Here is an 18356-nt window from a genome sequence, read left to right as displayed (position 1 = left end):
CCTGCATTGAACATCTGCCCCCTGGTGGTCAGTGCGCATCATAGCAACCAGTCGTTCTGCCATTTGGTCAATTTGCATATTAGCCTTTTATTATATAGGATTGTTTCCTGAAGAGAAAAATAAGGAAGTGGGAGGATTGGAATATGGAAATAGAAGCAGATAAGACTGGTTGCAGTTTTAAATTAAGTTTGGCACCCAGCCTAATTTCATGAGGCATATACATTTTACCTTGGAGTGTGTTTCAACTTGAGGCAAGAGAAATGGACTTTGTACTTCTCTACTGGCTATAATCATAGGCTTCAAACCATCCTGAAGGGATTGTAAACCTCCAGAAACTTCTTGCTCTCCACTGGGGCAGCCATCTGAAGGATAAATGGCTGAAGCATAGCACATACAACATGCAGGGGTAGGTTCGGGGGTAAAAGGAATCTGAGAGAGTATGGGTGCAACACCAAGAATGCCCACTGCAGATATTCTGGGAGGCTTGCAGTAGGCTAGGGCAATTAGGTTCCAGCCCACAATGTTTTTAGACTTCTCTATACCAATATGTATATTTCTAGGATTTTTCCCATTCCTTGATGTTCAACCCTGAATTTGGAGAGAGAGAGAAACATCATTTCTTTGCCCTTCTCTTACTCTTCTCCAGTATTTCCCAGTACCAGAAGGCCATTTTCCCTTTTTTGAGGGGAACTGTTCTTGTTCATATCTTCTTCCCTTTTCTATGAGTTACAGAAGAAAATCTGTGATTTTAAATCCCCCATATCTTGACATCATATTAAAAAATAACCACACAGTCTCTGTATTTTAAGAAAATTATTTTCTCTTTCAATAAAGCTCAGCTCCAGCAAAATAAAAAATAAAAATACCTGTTTCAACCAATGCTGTATATTGGCCTAAGAATCTATTTTGAAACTTCAAGCTGAGCCATAACTCTCCTGAACTTAGCTGAGAACTGCTGCCCCTTGAAACAATGGATGTCATTGATTCAAAAGGTAGTACTGCCAAGGGGGAACTGCGATGCACACGTTGGCTTACTAGCTCAATAATGTCCTTCCTGACAAACAAATTATTGTAATATTATTGAACATTTATGATTCTTCTGCTCTCTGACATGCTTATAATTCTGCTCATGCTGTTTAGTTGTTTTTTTGTTTGTTTTTTCTGCTCGGTCAGGCAGCCCAGGTTGTTTTCCTCTGTTCTCTTTCTTTCCCTATTCACCTCCAGTATCCTTTCAAAGTCATGCCACCCCAACTTAGTCCCCCTCCCCTCTCCCTAATTTGCTTAGAACTTGGAAACCAGGTACACAAGCATGTTGGAATTGTATGTTTAAGAGTTCCAACAGTTGCCATAGCTGGTTTGGCTCAGTGGATAGAGCATCGGCCTGCGGACTGAAGGGTCCCAGGTTCATTTCCGGGCAAGGGCACATGACTGAGTTGCAGGCTTGATTCCCAGTAGGGGGTGTGCAGGAGGCAGCCGATCAATTATTCTCTCTCATCATTGATGTTTCTCTCTCTCTCCTTATCCCTTCCTCTCTGAAATCAGTAAAAATATATTAAAGAGTTTCAACAATTTAGATAAGAGACTAAGTCTTTTTCCATAGCATCACATTAATGGCTTATCTGTGAGTCTTCATAACAGAAACTTCAGGTACTTAGATATCCAATATGTGTGCATGTATGTGTGTGTGTATGTACACATGCATATGTGTGTATGTGTGTGTTTTCATTTCTTCTAGGTACTTTTTAATAAATTATGGTATTGGAGTTGTTAAAATATGGCCTTCTATAAGTTGAAAGATTCTATACTCAACAAATGGTATTACCAATTATTAATATCTACTCTATCTTTCATAAGTTAAAGAAACTGAAACATGGAAAATTCTAGAACTTTTACATCTGTCTCTAGCCAAAGACCCAGCTTACTATAGGTCGTACAAATTTGCATGCCCTTTTAGACAGAAAAAGGTCTGGTTTAATTAATTGGGGAGAGGAAGGATTGGGGTGAAGCAAAAGGGAGTATTGCACCCTCCAGGAACATAGGCTCATGGGCAAACCAATGAGACAATCAAATTAACAGGCCATGTGTCAGGTAGACATGGGGTCTGTGGCTATCTATCTATTAACCAGACCACAGTGAGACATCTAGTGCTCTGAGTGGGTAACATCATTATTGCTGGTTTCCAAACTGGAGGGCTACTCTATTTTCTCAAGTTTTTTATTCTTTAGAAACATATTTTTATATTATTTAATAAAAGCCCTAAATCCAAGGTGATATCATGAACTGGTTGTTTTTTCTCCATTCATGTAAGAGCAACTGTTGACATCATGTTGAATTGATTTGATTGATGTTGCATTTCTGGTGCATATACAGGTTCCATGGGAACCTGAGTAAGTTGGGCAGTTCTGACTATAAGATTTGTGGTAGTGGGTGCTGGACTGGTGGAACGGAGGTCAGTTTGGATGTGGACAGGGAGGCAGGGAGGCTCCTGCTGATCTGAATTGGACCTTATGACTGTCTCACTTTACTGGTGGCCTGGTAAAGCAAACAGAAGTTACTCTTCTAAGAGTATGGCAGACATCTGCCTCCACTTTAAATTTTCCCATGAGCTCCTCCAAGTTGCTAATTTCACTGTTGGGTGGTTGGCCATGGTTGTCAGAAAACATCTTTCCGTAGTGAGCCAGAATGAGCCCCTTTTATTTCTCCATCTCTTATTTCTCATCTTTGGTTCCAGTTCTGGGCTGGAGCAGCAGAGGATCAGCTGATTTTCCTTAGTCCTTCAACTACTTAATAATGTCTACAATGTCCTCGTTAACATATATGAACAAGTGAAAAATGCAGTGAGTCTCCTTTAGTTTATTCCTGATGAGCTGCTGCAAGTGTTTTGCTCATTTTGCAATCTTGTGCTATGCTGCAGACTCAGGGCTGTGGTCTCCTGAGCAGATTCTGTGCCAATAAAGACTGTTCATAAAGACCTACATACCTTTTGTTATTAGCTTTTGACCCGACACCGCCTTCTCATCTTAATCTGTTTTGCAGAACGTATCCCAGGCCCCAGAGACAAGGTGGCAGGGGCTGCAAGCTTCCGCTTTTCGTTGTTTGTAGTTAGTTCCCCGTAGTGCTGGAAGCTGCACAGGAAGGAGAGAATATTGATCTTCCTCGAAAGTTTTTCACGGCTCAGCTCAGGATCTTGCAAAACAAAATCCAGGGCTGGGGCTAGATTCACTTTAATGGAAAACCTTAGCCTTCAACTATGAGAGATGGTTGGGACTGATAGTCTGGAATGTTAATATGTGCACATTAACGAAGGTGTTTATTTTGGTTGTATTTCAGAATGAAGGACTGCTTCATGGTTATTCATTTAGAGGAGTGCAGTTAGGAAATACGGTATTTTCAGAAAAGGATTCATGCAGCCATAAAGTACCGGCCTATTCCATTACTGACAGGAAGTACAGATTAGTGAAATCCTGTCATTTCATAATTTCTGTTTGCTTTAACAGGTCAGAAAGAATGATTGCGTGAGTCCGGCAAACTACCACGGACGTGCTGGGATCCGAGGCGTTACATGTAAGTGGAAAGCCTGACATTGGTTTTGTGGCACACATTTGGCACGAAGTTGATTATCATGTCACAGATTTGAACCTGCTAATTGTGGGCCGAACTGGCGAGACCTGCTTGGACAAGTATAAAATGCTGTAAGTACAGGGACAGTTGGATCCGTCTGCTGACTTTACTCATGTAATGACCTGGATGTGAATGCATATGACATTTTGTTCATCGAAGGAGCCAACCCCGATTCTGTTTCTTGACACAGCTGTGAAGTTTAAGGCTAATGAGCAACTTCAGAGGTCCTTAAAGTGTCCTTGTCATGAGGCTCTTCTTGGAAATATTTTTTCCTCTTCGTTTCTCCCCACAATTACATTTTTTTTCTTTTTCCTTTTCCTTTCCTTTCCCTCTCTTTGAAAGTTAGCTTAGATTTCTCATTTAGGAGGTCCTTGCTCTATCTACAGGAAGTGCTCTCTACACAGAGATGCTCAGCCTCACCCTTTACGGCTTATTCTTACAGAGAGACCTCGAGCTTTCTTGTCAGAAAAGATGTTTCTATTGGGGAGTGAAAGACTTTGAGTTCTCTTACAATGAATGCCAGTACATGTGCAGAACTAGCTAATGATAAGGCATGCCGGGGGGGAAACCCAGCACATAGACTTTTTATAATGCACAGGTGTATAATTGGGATTACCCGGAAAGCAATTAGGACAAGTGCTTTAAGAGTCAGGTCAGGAGTTTGCTCTTTAGTTTTTCTCTAGTGCCATTGCACAGAAAGGCATATTCATTCACATCTGTTATTGGAAGGGTAAGTCAGGGAGTGTCTCCACCTCATTCCTTGTCTGCAAGTGTCAGGCTCCGGGACTCCTCTTGGTTGTACAGTCACATGGCCAGGCTGCCACCTTTGCGTCTGGATTGCTTCCTTCAGTCCTCCACCATTCGTTCAAGCTTTTTTGCTCCTCCCCCAACCCCACCCTGAAGAGAATTGCCTCCCACGTGGGTTTGGCTCTCTCCCTGGCATCACAGATCTCCCCGAGTGCCCAGTGCTCCCAAGCTCACCCACCTGCATCAGAACTGACACACCTCTGAGCTTGATGGGAACAGCGTGCTCTGGGGCATATTAGAGCCATTTCAACCTGGCAAGTAGAGAAAAATAAATACCACTTCAGGAGGAGTAAAACACTTGGCTTTCATGTCTTTTTGGAGCTTTATGTTGGAGGAAGAGTATTTCTGATAGGGATAGCCAGGCGTGGAGATGGGCCACGGGTGAAGCAAACAGTGTGTGGGCCTAGATTTGCTTGTCCAACATCACTCAGAACATGAGGAAAACAAAGATGGCTTTAAGTGGAGGTTCAGGTCTCTGGATAACATCTTTCTTGTTATTGAAAGAGGCATTTCCAGAATGCCAGCTTGTCTAAAATAGCATTGCAGGGAGGAGGTGGACCACGGTAGTGAGTATTGTTCGGCCTTCACATTTGTAATCCGGACAGGTTGTGTCTCTGGCTCAGGAGGCGAAGGCAATGGGATCAAGCCTGCCAAGGCAATAAAAGCTTTTTCAAGACTGTGATCTGTTAGATAAACAGTTTTTCCTTCTGATCCTCAGCCCATAAATCCTCTGCTGACTCTGACTTATTTTTGTGTGTCTCTCAGAATATAAAATCTTTTATTAACCACAACGTAATGGGAGCTATTCATCTAATTGATCACCCCTCCATAGTATACATTTCTAAAGCAGTAAAGTAATAACAAACAGCTAAGAAAGATTAGCTGAGCAATTGCATTTGTTGAAATGAGTGAATAAGATATTTGCTTTTAGAGCAACATACAGTTTTAGATTAAAAATTGAGAGAGACAGAGAGAGAGAGAGAGAGAGAGAGAGAGAGAGAGAGAGAGAGAGCAAAGAGCACAAAAATAAAGTACAGTATCTGGCATACATCATGTGGAACTTTCTCCTTTGGGATTCTTTTTGCCTTTGCATAGACACAGTTTAGATAACAGTTTATTGTAGTTTCTTTTTGTTTGTTTCTTAACTGATTTTACTGGGGTGACATTGGTTAATAAAATCATGTAGGTTTCAGGCGTACAATTCTATAATACATCATTTGTATATTGTATGCTGTGGTCACCCCCTCAAGTCCAGTCTCTAGTTATCCTCCTATACCCTCTTCTACTGCCCCCAATCCCCTGTTCCTCTGGTAATCACCGTGCTGTTGTTTGTATCTATAAGTTTTTTGTTTTGTTTTTTTCTTAATCCATTCATCTTTTTTTACCCAACCTGCAAACCCCCAACACTCTGACAGGTATCAGTCTGTTCTCCATGTTTCTGTTTTGTTCGTTTATTTTATTCATTAGATTCCACATGAATGAAATCATATGGTACTTGTCTTTCTTTGACTGGCTTATTTCACCTAGCATAATGCTCTCCACCTCCATCCATGCTGTCGCAAAAGGTAAGATTTCCTTCTCTTTTATGTCCTAGTGCAGTGGTCGGCAAACTCATTAGTCAACAGAGCCAAATATCAACAGTACAACGATTGAAATTTCTTTTGAGAGCCAAATTTTTTAAACTTAAACTATATAGGTAGGTACATTGTTATTAACTTAATTAGGGTACTCCTAAGGCTTAGGAAGAGCCACACTCAAGGGGCCAAAGAGCCGCATGTGGCTCGAGAACCGCAGTTTGCCGACCATGGACCTAGTGTAGTATTCTATTGTGTAAATATACCACAGCTTTTTTTTAATCTACTCATCTACTTAGGGCATTTGGGCTGCTTCCAAATCTTGGCTATTATAAATAATGTTACAATGAACATAGGTGTGCACATATTCTTTTGAATCAGTGTTTCAGGTTTCTTTGGATATATTCCCAGAAATGGAATCAGTGGTCATAAAGAAGTTCCATTTTTAATTTTTTTAGGTAACTCCATACTGCTTTCACAGTGGCTGCACCAATCTGCATTCCCACCAACAGTGGATGAGCATTCCCTTTTCTCTACATCCTCATCACCTATTATTTGTTTATTTATTGATGACAGCAATTCTGACAAGTTTTAGATGATATGTCATTGTGGTTTTATTTGGCATTTTTTGATGATTAGTGACTTTGAGCATCTTTTCATAAGACTAGTGGCGATCTGTATGTTCTCTTTGGAGAAGTATCTATTCAGATCCTTTTTCCATTTTTTATTTTTCCAATTTTTAAATTGGATTGTTAGTGTGTTTTTTGGTGTTGAGTTGTCTAAGTTCATTATAAATTTTGGATATTAGCCCCTTATCAGATGTATCATTGGCAAATATGTTCTCCCATTTAGTGGTTGTTTTTTCATTTTGCTGCTGGTTTCCTTTGCTGTGCAAACCTTTTAGTTTGATGTAGTCGTATTTGTTTGTTTTTCTTGCCCAAGGTGATATATCAAAAAAAATATTGCTAAGAAAGATGCACAAGATTTAATGTCTGTGTGTTGTGTTTTGTTTTTGTTTTTTAGAATTTTTATAGTTTTGAGTCTAACATATGTCTTTAATCAATTTTGAGTTTATTCTTATATGTATCTTGATAGGAATTGTGTTGAATCTATAGCATGCTTTGTAGTTTCTTTATCATTATAAGAAGGCAAGTAAATAAGCCTGTTTGCATAAGATGTGTCTTCCACCAGTTTCAGTTATCCTGCTCACTTCCCATCTCTCTTTCCTTCTTATCACCTCAAAATCAAGCAATAAAATGGAACTTCTTCAGACTGGGAAGTATTTACACTACTATTGCTACAGAAAATAAATGATGGAAATGAAAGATGCTCAACCTAATGAGAATCAACTTGCTCCCTCAAATGAGTAATGAGTGAAAGAGTTTAGTTTTTATTTTATATTTTTAATATCTTTAGTGACTATTTCAAAAATAAATAGAATATATGAGGCTTGTTTTATTTTTAATACCCTAAGGATCCTGCGGGTTTTAAAGCTCTCTGTATATTTAAGTACTATTGGCATTCTTAAGGCCAACAGAACTGTTTTAAGATCCCTGAAACCCTAGTTCCCTTTCCATTTGTGAGCCATTTAGCCATGTATAGAGTGAGTTAAAAGCCCAGCTATAAACCGTCTACCCAAATAGAGTGTATACATAGTGGGTTCATAATTACACCAAATAAATCTTCATTTCCTTTCCTTTCTTCCAGTGACATGACATATTTATGTTTTTAGTCAAGGTGCATGATTTCCATTTTCTTTAAAATTAAAGTGCATCAAGGGAAGGAAAATGAAAATTCCTACTTTATCAAAATACTAATGTGAGAATAAGACTTGGTTTTATAAGAAAGTGTTAAGAGGGAGAGGGTGTGCTTAGATAAAATTTGAGTGCATAATTATAGTATTTAAGTACAATTTGACAAATGCCACAGAAATACATGGAAGATGTTTGTTGAAAACTTTTGCTAGAAAAGTCTTGCCTGGCTCTGCATTTTTCAGTTTTCCTGTATTTCCAGTGTCAATATCATTTTTCTGAGTCATAGTCTTTGAGAATATATTGCTTAAGTTTAATTTTCTAGATGACTCAAGTTTGATCTCTGAAATCTGTTTTTATATTGGCCGCTAACTTCTAATTGCCCTTTTCCTACATACTGTACAGTATATTAACCACCTTTGTTAATTAAGTACCTATCATGTGTTAGGCATTTTTTTTTCTTTCATTCTTTTTTTTATTGCTTAAAGTATTACAAAGGGTATTACATATGTGTCCTTTTTCCCCCCCGCCCTTGACAATCCCCTGGCCTCCCCTACCCCACAGTGTGTTAGGCATTTTTTAAGGCTTCCAGATCCTCAATCTTCCTTATAGAGATTAGATTTCATAATAAAAAAAAAGTTGGGCTTTAGACTGAGGCCAGAGTCATTCAGGCATTTTCTTCATGATTTTCTATAGCCAATCACCTTGTTCTCTCTGGTAAGCTTAAATACTAGCACCAGTAGACCCAGTTTTTGTTTCAGAATTAACTTGATGACTAATGGTTTCTGTGAGCAAGATAATGATTTAGCTTGTTATATATTGTTCAATAATGAAGGGTAAATGTAAAATTAATTTGGCATGCTATATGTGTTCCATTATTTAAGATTACATTTGATTCTTTTCTCTCTGTCCTCAGTTCATCCTTTTATTTGTTATTAATAAATATTTAATAACCTTACTATATGTTTGGCACAGTCTTTCAAACAGTGGGACATACCCCCTCACACACACAGTATATATCACCCAGGTATTTTGAGTCCACTTGAGTAAACAGTTATATACATTTAAACTATTAAATAATAAAACAATCCTATATAATAAAAGGCTAATATGCAAATTGTCCCCTCGACTGGGAGTTCAACCTGGAGTTCAACAGGGAGTTCGACCAGGGGGTGGGGCTGGCTGGTCAACCACCCATGGCCCCTCCCCCTGGCCGGCCGGACCCCACCCATGCATGAATTCATGCACCCGGCCTCTAGTGACATAATAAAAGTAAATGGCTTAGAATTAAGAATTGCCTCAGTGGTACAATTGCAGTAAATGATTAGAATCCTATATAATAAAAGCCTAATATGCTAAGTGTTGGTCATCCGGTTGGCTGTTCAACAAATCAAAGTGTAATATACTAATGATATGCTAAGGCCGCTCAACTACTCGCTATGACATGCACTGACCACCAGGGGGCAGACACTCCAACTGGTAGGTTAACTTGTTGCTGGGGTCTGGTCTATCAGGACTGAGCGAGATGGGCCAGACATGCCCTGGAGTCCTCCCACGGTCCCTCCCTGGCTTTCAAACTTCCCATGTCCCTCCCAGGCCCTGATTGTGCACCGGTGGGGTCCCTTGGCCTGGCCTGCACCCTCTCACAATCCGGGATCCCTCGAGGGATGTCAGAGAGCTGGTTTCAGCCCAGTCCCACAGGCCAGGCTGAGGGACCCCACTGGTGCATGAATTTGTGCACCAGGCCTCTAATTTATAATAACAGGATATCACTGAAATTGAATGGGCAGAAAAAGTTTGTAGACTTTCTATAATTTGAGGTTGGTCTTAAAGGATAGGTGGGATTTGTACATAAATAACAATCCCATCAGTATGTATAATTCTTTAGCATTTATAGTTGTTTTACAGGCCGTGTCCGTGTTTTTTTTTCCCCACCTAGATAAAGAACTTTATTAACCTCAAACTTTATCCCTAGGCTTCTTCAGCTTAATTAGCTGCAAAGAATGATTTGTGTATGAGCAAGACCTGTAAAGGTCTACAGTGTCCCAGGAGCTTGGGCTCAACGATATTGGAAATGTAGATTTTATCAAATCCATGAACAGAACGAGAAGATGCAGTGATACTAGAAAATAGCAGCTACCAGTATCTTTGTCAAGTTTTATCTTTTCTAGATGTTGACTCAGTTCAGTTGCTTCATTCATGGAAGCTTCATCAAAATTAACCCCAGGAACTGGGACTTCATCATCATCCTCTCTGGTAGCAAGTGCAGCTTTTCCATCGGAGACTGGTTGGGCAGAGCATTGCCATTCTACTTACACTGGCCAGACTGTCTGCCCCACGCTGGCCTGTGGTGCTGGGTAGCAGCATCTGTGGCAGTAATGGTGAGAGTGTTTGCTGCCAGAGATGCCTGGACTTTAGAGTTGTTAAAGGGGATCACTGTTTCTTGGTTTGTGAACAAATTTACCTCTTCAAAACCAGAGGTAATTTTTATCCTTAGCATCTTAAAGGAGAATTGCAGTTGATTGCTGCTGCAGCCGCTGCTGTTCTGGGAACCACTTTGTTCAAGCAGTTCCTCTCCCACCAAGGCACACATGTGCCTGCAGTTTGGCAGGTTTCTCCTGGTTCAGGATAGTTTCTTTTGTCTTGTTGGATCGGAAACAGGGCCATGCAGGGGACTAGGGTTGGCCCTAGGGCAGTGGTCGGCAAACTGCGGCTCGCGAGCCAGAACCAGATGCTGTGAGTAAGGTACTCCATCTCCATTTATGTATCAGAAGTCTCTCACTGGAGATTAAATGACTTGCCCTATGTCATAGAGACCCTGGACCTGCAACCCAAGTCAGACAGAAAAATATTTGTTCGATTGAATATTCTAGGCCAGAGGTTAGCAACCTATGGCAGTGAGCTAAGTCCACCTGCCATTTGTTGTTGTAAATATAGTTTTATTGGAACAAAGCCCCACCCACTCATTTATGTATCATTTATGGCTGCTTTTGTAATCATCCAGCGGAGTCGAGTAGTTAAGATAGGGATCATATGGCTGCATATCCTAAAATATTTACCATCTGGCCCTCTGCAGAGAAAGTCTGCCAACCCCTTTTCTAAACAAGAGGAAAACAAATATTAGATAAAATGAACCTTCTACTTAAATTTTCAGAATTATTTTCTGCGATACTTTTGTAAGCAAAGACTTCTCCAAATGAGGTCTTTTTATGTGTGGTAGGATCAAAAACAGCAAAGATGTATATGTCTGTGTGTGTGTGTGTGTGTGTGTGTGTGTATATATATATATATATATATATATATATTATATGATACATTTATATGATATATATGATATATATTAAATTCTGTAGCAGTGCCTCTGAAAATAGAAGGATGACAAAGCATTTTAGATTTAATCTGTAGGAAAGGCATTCCTGTATTAAGGGAGACCCACTGGTTTCTTCCACATCAAAAAGATAAGTGTACTATTCATTCATGTCAGATCATTGAAATTTTCACTTATTCTTGGCTCCCTCCTCATAAAGATAGTGCTTTATTCAGATTCATAAATCACTCTAAGAAAATACAGTTAAGGAAAAGGTTTGCATTACAGACTCATTTAATAAACATTCTGGAGGGCATGATTGCTTTAGGCCTGAAATGGAACAACATCTCAGTAGAAATTAAAAAACATAAAGGAATGTGTTCAGGTAATTGCTTATTAAATTTTCAAAGCCCAATGACAATAACAAGTTTAAATTGATTGCTTAATATGTTTAAACTAGATGCTGCTGAATGTACAACCAGCGAGGCCTGAAAGGAAACCTTATTGAAGAGCTAAGTACAGTAGTACCTTTTTTGCCTCTGGGGGCTCGGAGAGAATTCAATAAGGCTGGCTGAGATAGTCCAAATTAAATTGGTTAGTAGCAAGTGCAACTGTTCCTAGTTTGTTCTGACCCTTAACTTAGAAGATTTTGTATCAGCTCTGGGTCTAAGCAATAGAAAGACAAAGGCACTCACATTCTTGCCAGTGGAGTGTACTTTCAATGTCATTTATTGTTTCTCCCCAGGAATCTCTCCTGGCTTCCTCTTCTTCCCTTTGTCACTCACCCACACATGGAAAACCTACAGCAGTTTAATTATGATATGAATTTCTTCAGTCTTCTTAAATGTCTAATCAGCACACATATTTCCTTTAGAAATGGCCTTATAACTCATTATTAGAGAGTTCCATACATATTCTGATTAGCCTATAGGAATACCTATTTCAACATTAAAACAAGATCACCTCACTTAATTAGAACTTTTAAAATGAAGGCTCTTCTGTAGACATATTTTTATTATTGATTTTACATACTCTCTAATCTGTAAATTAGTAAAGTAAATATTCAGTGTCTGAGTCTTTGTCTTTACTCTTTGAGGAATGCCATGAAATAAATAAATTTTCAGATAGTTTCCTATACTATTTTCAGTTATTGCTATGTTACATTCAGTATTAAAGGATTTACAGTAATGATCTGGAGACCTTTGACCCGTAGGAAAACAGTAGTTACATTATATTAACTATAAACTATAAGTTTAACTATGGAAGTCAAACAATGTATTTTTCAGCAGAGGTTGAAATGGAAGTAAATCATCTCCACTTGTTTAAGTGAGAAAATGCAGTTACCCAAAGCAACTGCTGTCCTTGGTTACACTGGGCCTGAGTGCCCGGCGCTTTTTCTTTTTTTGCAGCTAGAGAGCCTGGAAATTGAACTGTGATATATGGAGAAGGCTGCTCTGGGTGTAGTCTCTGTGATGAGAAAGTTTATTGTCCATACTTGGAGACTCTTAAAAACTGAAGGGTAGGGACACATCAAAGGGAAAAAGAACAAGGGTAAGAGTGGACTGCAGAATAGTCTCTTGGATGAAGGAAAAATAGAAAAGTAATGTGTGCTTTAAACAGGAGAATTGTGATACATACAAATTATGTGAAAGGAGTTTGAATCCAAACTGACCTTGCTGGAAGGTCCTTATGATCCAGCACCTGCATCTCAAGGATCAGATCCTCCCGGGTGAAAAGCTTCTTTGCTTTACCACCTTTCTTGTTGATATTTTCTGACCTTTCTCAGTGTTATTGATGAGTTCTGATTTTTACTTACATGTATCATGATCCTCCTCCGATATCAGTTACACACTGTTGTTAGATAGGCTAGTTGTGTTGCAGTAACACCTCCCCCAAAATCTAAATGAATATGATCACAAAACTTTGTTTTCTCTCAGGCCTAGCATAGGTCTGCTGGGTACTCTGCTCCATGTCTTCTCTCTAGGATCCAAGCTCTTAGGATGGCATCTGTCTGGATCTCCATGGAAAGCCATAGCAAAGGGAAAAAGAAAGCAGTGAATTGTACTCTGCTTTTTAACACACCTACCTGGGGAAAAAAGTCACTTTTGATCATGTTTCATTGAGCACAACCAGCCACATGGTCATGCCAATGCCAAATATAAAGGAACTGCAAGGTACAGTTGCTCCATGTGCTGAAAAAAGCTAGAAATATTTGATGGAGGGAGAATACACTACAATTAACTATCTCATTTATTACATATAGGGTACTGGGGAAAGATTTCTAAGGGGTGATGACTTATGTGAGGTGATGGAATTTATATGCAAATTACATGCCAAATTACTGGACTAGGGACATCTCCAAGAAGTTCTGAGGTGGCGCTACAATGATGTGATTAGGGTCTGAACATTGGTTCCCTCATTTAATAGCCTATAAAATAGACAAGTGACTTAATTGTACAGATGACTCAGTTTCCTCATCCATATAGTGGGATGACTAATAGTGCTTTCTTCATTGGTATTTTGTGAGGATTATATGAGATAATGTGTAGTATGTGCTTAGATAGCATTATTGAGCACAAGTAGGAGCCAAATTCTTGGCTCTTATACTTACCTCTGAGGATCTGGGATGACAGGAGATATTTTGCAGAATAAGATGAGTTAAGCTTATCCTTGAACACAAGGCTACATTTATTTAGCAAAAAAAATTAAAAAATAAATTGAGGAGAAAGTGAGCAAAGAGGCAGAGTCAGGGTGGGACTGGAGTGTTTGGGAAGAGTAATTAGACCTGTTAGACTGAGTCAGAAAGTTTGTGTAGAGAGCATCTTTTGAGGCAAGTCAGGACCCTATGGAAGTTTTTAAGTGCAGGATTTCAAAACAGAGCATGGGAAACGTAATTAGACGGAAGTGTGAGGGATAGATCGGGGAAGCAATAACGTATAAAGGGAGCTATTTGTGTATCAAGAAGAAATAGAGGTAGAAAGGAGAACAGAAGATCTATAAAACAATGTACCTAATAAGAAAACAAGGAGTCTAGTTAACTATGGTTAACTGACTTATAAGGTAATGAGAAGGAAAGATAAAGAAACAATTGTGAGGATCAAAAAGTCTAGTTTTAATGCTTCAGTACCTAAGTACAACAAAGCATATTAGAGCTGAGTGATTACCCTAACTTGATTTTCTGTCCTTAGGTGACAGATCACAGCTCTAAATACTATCCAGATACAGTTTTCCTTGTGTATTGCTGCTATACATAATGTCAAAACGATCCCATGAAATTATATATGTTGACTCATAGGTACCTTGGGGAAATTGCCAAACAAGAGGCTGTCAAATAAATGTAATAAAAGCTATGAAAGAAAAAAAAGCAAGTGCAGCCAAGTAAACCAATCAGGGAGAAGGTAAACACACACACACACACACACACACACACACACACACACACACGTACAAGGTGATTTCAGTTGTTACAGCAATAATAATCTCATGACTGTGGAGACACCAATGACTGAATTCATTGCAGGCAGTGTGAGCTACAGCCTGCTGCCAGCTGCTGTATTTAAGGCTGCTTTAGATTCGAATGCAGATGTACAACATTTAAAGTTTATAGTTTAAACATAGACTCATGGATCACTTTAAAGGCAGCCCAACCTGTAAAGGCAGTAGACTAAATTACAGATTAATCTGAGCTTTAAAAGATACTGGAAACAGCCTTGCTCAGGGAGGGACTGGAGACAAAAACCACAATATGCTCCGAGAAAGGTTCAGAGAGAATAACCTTGTGAGTATTTGAGCAAAAGTGAAATAAGAAAACAACATTTTCCCTCTACACATCTAAAGGAAGGCTAAAGCTCAGATGTGAGAGTTACCATTTAAGAGAGCCAAATGGATATCCTCAGTGCAAGAAACAGATTCAGATCTTTCTGTTTTCTTTGCCTCTGATAAGGAACAACTAGGAATATTTCTCTTCAGCCTGGTGACTTCATAGCTGACATACCTAGGGAACTGTTAAATCCTTTTATAAGTTGATATTAGCACACATTTCTTTGGGGACGTGAGGGAGACAGGGAGAAAGAGCTTACTGTGGAAATGAAAAGAGTCAACATTTTTATACAGAGTGGGAGTATACACATCTGAATATTCAGAAGGAATATGATTTAGAGAGATTCTAAGATTTTCTGAAGCCACAAGCTCTTCAGCTGTAGCATAGTTGGCGGTTCCTTTGAATTTACTTCTGTTCTGAAAACCTTCACTTCACTTTAGAATTCCAGTCCTTTTTGCTCATAAATTCAATTCTGTCTTCTTTATTGGACATTGGAAGTTGCTTTGCTTTCTCCTTTTCTAAATTTGATGCACTGTCCTGAAAATAAAAATCGGGATGCTCTCCCACCTTATGGGCCTCTATGCTATTATGATTCTCTCATTTATAAATGGAGTCAATTCACTTTCACCAACCTAACTCTACCCAAATTTCTCTCTCTCCCACTGGTACTTATGTGAGAATTTGAGCCATCTTCCCCAACAATTTCCGTCTGCCTTTGGGGCACATAGCTCCCATCCTTCTTCTTTAGGACCTGGTTCCTACGTACTTCCATTTTTAATGCTCTGAGTCACTGTGATATTTGCAAGCCTACACACGCCTTTTTCTGTCCATTCTTGTCCAGGCATCCAAGGCAACATGCATTGGCCACATGGGTACACTTCCCCCCATGCTGTCTCACTGTTTATTTTTAATGCCTAATACCTTTAAGTGGTATGATACCACCTAAGCAAACACCGCCATAAAGATAGACACACACAACACATGAACATATACAAGAGAGTGAATAAATGGTGTTTTGAAATGATTTAATGTGCAGTTCTGGGCAGGGATGTGAAGAAGGTCCTCATTACTTTGCTGAAATTGACTGCTTGTGGGTTCTTAGATGCACTTTGGCCAGAAGCGATGATGTTGTTATTGTTACTGTTTAGCTCTCGGAATTGAAATTCTAAGCCTTGAGGCTGGGCATGTTTTCTTTAGTTCCCCAGGGGGTGGAAGGGCTCGCATATAACCCCTCCCAGCTGGCTTGCTTCACGTGTTTGTGTTGCCTGCCTGGCCTCCAAAGGCGTTTTAGTTTGACTCTTGCTCTATATGTCTCTGCATTGTTTGGACTTTTCTCATTAAGACTATAATTAAGAAAGCACATGACAAAATTTGGGCCAAAAGTCTAAATGTAAGAATGTTCGTGTTCTGCCACAATCAGTCACAGGGAACGATCACCGTGGGGAAGGCCGGGGGTAGTTTTCCGAGAGGCTGCACAAAGTGACCACTGGGCTGAAATAGATTGCTTCTATCTTTGCAGTGTCAGAGTCCTACCATATTTCTAGCAAACTGAGAGTGGGTAGATCTCTCGGTAGTTTTATTACACAATCAAGAGTTTAAGACTTTAGGGAATAACAGGTTTAACTGGTTAATATACAATGAGAGATAAAACTGTCAAAGGACCCAGAAGACTCCTGTTATGGGACAGCCCCATCTCTCCTTACAGATCTTTGCGAAACCATGTGACATTATACATGTCAAGTTCTTACTTTGTAATATTCGGTAAGTGACGTGGAAACTGGGAAACTTGAGGGTTACAGGATAAGGTGATTTCTGTCCCTTCCCAAATCCCCTTCATTGCCACCAGTCCTCCCCTGCCCACATAGGTAGGGCATAAGGTGGAAATGGACTGAACAGAAAGGTCATACCACAGTGCCTTCTGGCCTGAAGTGTGCTTGTCTGTCCAACTGGGGAAGTCCACATAGAGGTTTGTTCCTTGTGTCTCTATGTGTGGCAAAGAATAGGCATAGTATCTATTACTTTCATGTTTCTTCTTTCTCTCCCTATATTGTGCCAAATCATTTCTTATATCTCAAGAGCATTTTTACCCAATTAATCCCAATTTATGAGTAGATATCTGAATATTCACAAGCAATATGGTTTAAAGAGTACCTAAGATTTTTCTGAAGCCACCAGCTCTTTAGTTATAGAATAGTTGGCAGTTCCGTAGGATTTACTTCTTTTCTGAAAGCCTGCAGACACTCTGAAGTCCATTGCTTCTTCAAGAGAAATAACTTGGGCACATGTGGATGGTTAAACACCAATTGAAATAGAAAGTGCTAAGCACTAATGTTACCCTAGCTGTGTACTCCTCCCAGGAAGCCGAGTTTGGGGTGAGAAGGAGTGGAGCTCTGCTGCAGTCAGTTAATCTTTCATTTCTTTTTGTTTATTGTGAAAAAAAAAGTTAATTTCTTAAAACAGGTGTACATTCTAGGACAATGGCCAAAAAGGCGTAACGCAAATGTTCTTTGAATCAAGGTCAATTGTGTCCTTTCCTTTTGTGTGTCCTTTCTTCCTTCTGGGAGAACAACAGAACCTGTTCTTTGTAAAAGGCTAGATCATATATGTATGTTGTACCTGAAAGCTTATGGTGTCGCTTAAGGCAGTGGTTCTCAACCTGTGGGTCGCGACCCCTTTGGCGGTCGAACGACCCTTTCACAGGGGTCGCCTAAGACCATCGTGCATATCAGATATTTACATTATGATTCATAACAGTAGCAACATTACAGTTATGAAGTAGCAACGAAAATAATTTTATGGCTGGGTCACAACATGAAGAACTGTATTTAAAGGGCCAGAAGGTTGAGAACCATTGGTTAAGGTGAAGAGGGAGGGGAGACACAGAAGAGGAAAGTAGGTGCCTCCATAAGCCTCATTGATTGCAAGTCTAGCCCCCCCGCCCCCCATCTAGTCCAACTTTCAACACAGTTATACTTGGCCAGTGTCTTTAAGACTCAGCTATTTTCTTTAATATCTCTGACATGATCTCATCCCCATTCTGAAGAAAGCCATCTGTGCTCTATCCGACTCCCTTGGGCAGTCTGTTTCTATTTCCTGGGTGTTAAAATAGACCGTCAACATTTCCACAGGGACGTAGTTGGGCCTCCTAATGGCCACAGAAGGGCTTTTATTCATAGAAGTCCCAGTTGCCTGCAAGATGTGGTTAAATTAGCCTTGGCTGGGATTAGAAACATAACAAGAAAACTTCACGCTAGAATCCACAAAGATCTCATCTGCCATCACAGGGTCCTTCACAGTGGGTAGCAGTAGGAGGGGCCCCGCCCACCAGTCCCTCCAAGAAGAGACAGCAATCAGGAAGGGGTAGAGAGGAAAATGGAAGCTGCCATTGTGTTTGAGAGTGACGTTTCATGGACATCTCGTTTCTTTAGAATCTGGACAGACTATTTACAAACTCAAGGAATCTGTTCCTTGTACTA

General features: G+C 39.8%; 1 pseudogene; it reads right to left on the bottom strand.

The window, feature by feature from the left end:
* Positions 1 to 2989: 2989 nt before the first annotated feature.
* Positions 2990 to 18356, bottom strand: part of LOC111826476 — a 20666-nt pseudogene continuing 5299 nt past the window's right edge.

The sequence above is a fragment of the Myotis lucifugus genome, unplaced genomic scaffold (assembly GCF_000147115.1).
Source record: "Myotis lucifugus unplaced genomic scaffold, Myoluc2.0 scaffold_0, whole genome shotgun sequence".
NCBI classification, from domain to species: domain Eukaryota; kingdom Metazoa; phylum Chordata; class Mammalia; order Chiroptera; family Vespertilionidae; genus Myotis; species Myotis lucifugus.
The sequence above is the reverse complement of the archived record's forward strand: the minus strand, read 5'-3'. Positions and strand labels throughout refer to the sequence as shown.